Source organism: Octopus bimaculoides, chromosome 16 (genome assembly GCF_046866305.1).
Source record: "Octopus bimaculoides isolate indiv1 chromosome 16, ASM4686630v1, whole genome shotgun sequence".
Taxonomy (NCBI): domain Eukaryota; kingdom Metazoa; phylum Mollusca; class Cephalopoda; order Octopoda; family Octopodidae; genus Octopus; species Octopus bimaculoides.
In genome coordinates this window covers 24,252,383-24,258,210 of record NC_142943.1, presented here as the reverse complement: position 1 = coordinate 24,258,210, position 5,828 = coordinate 24,252,383, and the positions used below count along the sequence as shown (strand labels likewise).

At 34.5% G+C, this 5,828-nt stretch overlaps 1 long non-coding RNA gene across 1 annotated transcript; it reads right to left on the bottom strand.

Annotated features, from left to right (window-relative positions):
- Window positions 1-737: 737 nt before the first annotated feature.
- On the bottom strand, window positions 738-3,023 carry LOC149132307 (uncharacterized). The gene is made up of 2 exons (XR_016244703.1): window positions 2,395-3,023; window positions 738-1,507 (listed from the first exon to the last, which is right to left on the bottom strand). It is a non-coding gene; the product is annotated as an uncharacterized LOC149132307 (long non-coding RNA).
- Between the last annotated feature and the right edge of the window lie 2,805 nt (window positions 3,024-5,828).

Below are 5,828 nucleotides of genomic sequence, written 5' to 3'. Positions count from 1 at the left end.
TTCTTCCAAATTAACATACTATTAAAGAGTAGACAATCAGATTGTCCGAGGAGAAAAAATTGTACATATTCATGACCCTAGCCATTCTGAGTTGTTTGTCTAAGTTCATATTCGTGTTTAGTCACACAAGTTACCCTAAACCATAAATAGTTGGAGCCAACGTAGGACAGTTCCTTAGCTGATAGCGCTTTTTAAGGCAGCGTTACATGGCCACTGTTGTCTTGTCTTCGCCACTCAAACTTTATTTTTTTTAATGATGGGTCAATTTGGAAGAATTCTTAATGCAAGAGATTATCTTCCCTTCTCATTTAGAGTTCGTTGCAATCGACATGAAGTATTTTCTTACTTTTTTCTCGAATGGAAAGTAATTTGAGTACATCAAGAATTTATATTGTATAGCTTTTGATGTACCGTTATTTATCTTTATTGTCCACAGTCCACTGAGTTCTCTTAGCTCATTTTTGTCTATATGTGTGTCAAATCATGTGATACACGCGCATATATTCGCATACATGTGTATGTATGTAGACAGAGAGAGGGGGAAGAGAAAGAGACGCACTCAGACTACATCTACATATAAGTACAGATATACATATATCTATATATATATATATATATATATATTGTTGGGAAGGTCTGTAGCTGTGTATATGTGTGAGTGTGTGTTGCTCCTGTATTCATTTTAAATATATTTTCTTGCAAAATTCTATTATTCGTGTTATTGTTATCGTTTTCGCTTTTCTTTTTTCTCATCTTTGCGATGTAGAGTGGATGGAGTCGCGTCTTATTGTTCCCAGACACGTTTATAGAAATATTTGCACACAAATAATGCAAAACAAACAAACAGATGGACGGAATAACTGAGTCTGGTTATGGCCAATACTGTGAAACTAGAATCAACGTTATCATAGAACAAATGTGGTTATCGTCTGCTTTGTTGAAAAATCAATAGTAACAAGGTCAAGTTTCTTGAAGTGTTTGCGGTTTCTAGTCAGTTTTGTCTGGAGGCAATATTTCTGGAGTCGTTCTACGGCGGGGAATTCATGTGAAAGCTGATCTCAAAAGACAAGAAATTAAAGTATAGTGTGATGAAGTGATGTGATGCGAAACAAAACAAAAAGGAGGCCATTTTGTGAACTTGGTGGGCTGCTTAGGAAGACAGCGGGTGAGTAAAGAATAATTTGAATCGGCATATTGAAGGGAGAAAAACAGAGCATAAAAAGACGACAACAGTGAAATCAAAGCGAAACAACAGACGAATAGACTGGCAGGCGGATAGATAAATAGAAAGACAAAAGATAAGCTGAAGTAAAATAGAAGTGAAATAAAGTTGATTGTTGAAAGCTGCCAAACCAAGCAGAAGGCTTCAAAAGACACAGGGACGCTGGTACAAAATAACATGGTTTTTCAGTTGTCTCCATCTCAGGCAACTGTCATGGCCGACATGCAAAGTGTCCAATTCATAATTTTCAATTGAGTGCATACAGAGTCGCGTTCTCAAGAATTCCTTAAATAAACAATTATTTAATAATAATATTGATAATAATAACAACAAAAATAATAATGATTATAATAGTAGTAATAGAAGTAGTAGTAATAATAAGAATAACAACAACAACAATAAAATTATTATTATTTGTTGTTATTGTCGTTGTCAGACAATCATATATGCATACGAACATATACCTTGACAAACAAATGAGCATTCACAATTGCACACACATATGCATACACCCACGCACACATACACACATAGACACACAAATACTATGCATACATACATATATATACACATATGTATATATATATATATATGTATATATAAATATACACATACATATATGTATATACAAAAGTATATATATGTATATACACACACACTCGCACACACACACACATACACACACACACACACACACACACACACACAAACCCACATTTACACGTGAATACACATAAATGCTGACACGCAGATTCATAAAAATGAACAACACACAGACACAGAGGCACACAGACGCTTACACTTAGACACACACACACTCATACACTCATAGATAAATATATATATTCATATATATATATGTACACATCTTTGTGTGCGTGTATATATATATATAGCACATATATATGTATATATGATTATGTATATATATATATGTATATACATATATATATATATATATATACATATACATATACATATACATATACATATATATATATGCATATACCAATATATATATATACATATATATATATATATATATATATATATATATATATATATATATATATATATATATATATATACGCACACATAGATGTGTGCATACAAATATATACAAATGTATAAGATGTATAAGAGAAAAAAACCAAATAAAAGAGATAACATACTTCAACAGAAATGAAAAATTCATTCAGACATTTGCGCCTCTCTTCCATTTTGTGTTCATCGCCATCATTTTTTTTCTTGTAGTTAATGTTATGTCTTCTATTTGCTTGCTGCTGTTGTTTTTTTTTTTGCAAGCCGTTGCGTCATTTATGTTTGTTTTCTTTCTTTTTTTGTTATTGCTGCATCGTGTATTTACGTATCTTTTTCATTTGCTACTGTCTTTTTTCCTTTTATCAGTTTGCTTTTGTTAACTTTCTTTACGTAGTTCGCTTGATGGTGGCTTTCTCACGGTTTTCACTGCGTTTCGAATGTTAGAATTCGTCTGAGGAAACACTAAGCCCCTCTTATATAATAGTCTGCAAGCTTTGATTTTCTTTTTCTCTTCTTTTTCTTTTGAGAACATCAATGACGGTTGTGTGGTGTTTGACTCTTGGGTAGCATGTGTTTGGAGAAGAAATATGTCATGTGTATATATGTGTGGATGGGTGTGTGCGTGCATATAAGTGTGTCGTGTGTATAAGCTTGTGAGTTTCACCAACATTGGCTATGTGAATTATCTACTAGTGTCCTTTTATTCGTCTTTGCGTGTGAAGAGATGACCAAGAGAATGAGACAGACAGGTAGGCAGACACGAGGCAGACAGGCAGACAGGCAGACAGGCAGGCAGACAGACAGACAGACAGGCAGGCAGACAGACAGACAAGTACATGAATATATCTCTTTTAGTCTTTTACTTGTTTCAGTCATTTGACTGTGGCCATGCTGGAGCACCGCCTTTTAGTCGAGCAAATCGACCCCAGGACTTATTCTTTGTAAGCCTAGTACTTATTCTATCGGTCTTTTTTGCCGAACCGCTAACTGACGGGGACGTAAACACACCAGCATCGGTTGTCAAGCGATGTTGGGGGTACAAACACAGACACACAAACATGCACATATATATATATATATACATATATACGACGGGCTTCTTTCAGTTTCCGTCTACCAAATCCACTCACAAGGCTTTGGTCGGCCCGAAGCTATAGTAGAAGACACTTGCCCAAGGTGCCACGCAGTGGGACTGAACCCGAGACCATGTGGTTGGTAAGCAAGCTACTTACCACACAGCTACTCAAATACATGCGTGTTTTTATGTGTGTTTATATATATGTGTATATACATGTGTGTGTATATATATGTGTGTGTGTACGTACATATATATATATACATATATGCATATGTGTATACATATACGTATATGCATATGTATGTATGTATTATATATGTATATATGTATGTATCTATCTATATGAGCGCACGTATGTACTCATGCATAAAAATGTCTGAGTGGTTTAAGAAGGTCTCATCGCAACCACGAGTTTCCTGGTCTGATCCTGCCATTTGTGTTTTATTTTTTTACTCTACACGTATCAGTTTTTATTATCGCGTTTTATGTAAAGTACAAAAACAAAGCATCAAACATGATTACAAATAAATAAAATAAAACTGAAAGCAAAGACAGCATTTTATTTTTTAAATTATGTACAAGTAACGAAGCTAGTCATGTTACACTCATGCAAGGAGGTGAAATTCAGATCTCACGTTAAATCAATGTTTTGTGCAAACTGTACAAAAATGTATTACATTATGGTCACTGCTTACGAAATTGAAGATAAATGCAGCCCCAGACATTACAACTACATCAGGTCCTAGAAACTTGAAAAAGAGGGCACTTGTTCTGTTGTTAGATTTTCATCAGCGACGGATCTTGGTAAACTCATCAATAAATCTCTCTGCATCTTCGTGATCAGTAGACGTTTTATCAGCACAAATCTTTAAATATTTAATGCCATGTTTTTTCTTCAATTTTTACTGAATATTTACGGCTACCCTAAAAATTCAATTCGTCGTGATAGAATTTCGGGTGTTTCGTTATCAGTATTCCGTTAAGCGGCTTGCATTCACTCCGATGCTGACGAATCCATTCCATCAGTACACAGTGGAGATCACTTTTCATTGTACATAATATTTTTCTATTCTTCATTAAATTTTGCTTGTCACTTTCAGCATAGAACTTGAACGGTTTGTTCTTGTGTTTCTTCAGTTTGTTCTTGTGTTTCTTCAGTTTGTCCTTGTTTTTCTTCGTTCCAACACCAGACTCTTTAGTCAGACACTTCAATCTTACACCTCTATCGAGTTTTTCCAACTTAACTTTTCATGTTATAGATAAATATAAATGTTATCTCTATTTCTCTTCACTTAAAATCATTATATTGACATGGAATAAGCTCAAAGATGTCTTCAAAAGAGTTTATAATCTCTGTATTTTTCAACTTAATCTGTGATGTCAAAATCATAGAAGATTTCTTCCAATGCAAAACAAAGAAAATCAAACGCATGACACCCGTCGAGCTCATTTCCAGAAAATCGTTTCCCCAAATGCTTACGCAGCAAGGAACTACATGTTAACAGAACTTTCTCCCGCTCTTTCTTTTCTGTGCTGAATGCAATGAACTGCTTTGCTAGGATATTATTTCTTATCTTGCAATTTTCTTGTGTGTATACCATGAATAGGTTTAAACTGCTTTTTCTGGTAGTATTTTCATAGTTCAGATGACTCACTGAAAAATACCATTTAATGCGAAAATTACAGTTCGAAATCATCGAAAAGATTTATATCGCAGCATTTAGTGATTGGACCATTATTTTCATTTTCTTCAGTTTAAAGCTAATTCAGGTGTGATTCCTTATTTTACACTAATGCTACGAGATTTAGATGTACCGCATTAAGAACATGGGAGGATAAAGTCAAACCTTACCTATATCTTCAAATTTCTTATTTCAAACCGATGATTTACAGAAAACGGTAGAGACTCTTTGAGTAAAGTTGTTACTTCTTTTACTATTGGAAGAGTATCCCAAGCATTGGTTATTGTTAAATCTTCACTGAAGTACAGCAGGTAGAGTTTTCCGCTTCCAAACAGACAATATTCCCATAATGCACATACAATACCCATGCTGATACCAACATCATGGACACTGATCTAAAAAAGAAATCCGCAAGATCCTGACATCAGCAGTAAACTCCCAAAGAAACAGTGACATTGGCAAACTTTATCTCAGAAGAGAAAAGAAGAGGCTTATAATTAGTGCAAACAGCCTTTGTGTACTGTATGACATCGTTCAAACAGCTTCTGCAAAACAAAGGACGAGAAGATAAATACGTCAACCAAGTACTCAAAAATGAAGTGAACATTACCTACGAGTCAGTAGTGAACTCCTCAAGTAATACTCACTTCTTGATGGCCTCTCATGTGAACCCACAAAAGCAGGGATGACATATCTCAGCAAAGACTTAAAAGGGAAACATTCTACACACCATAAAAAAAAATTATGCATAGATATATTTCCCGTAAATTAGAAAATATCGACATGAGGTGTATTCTCGCTGAGA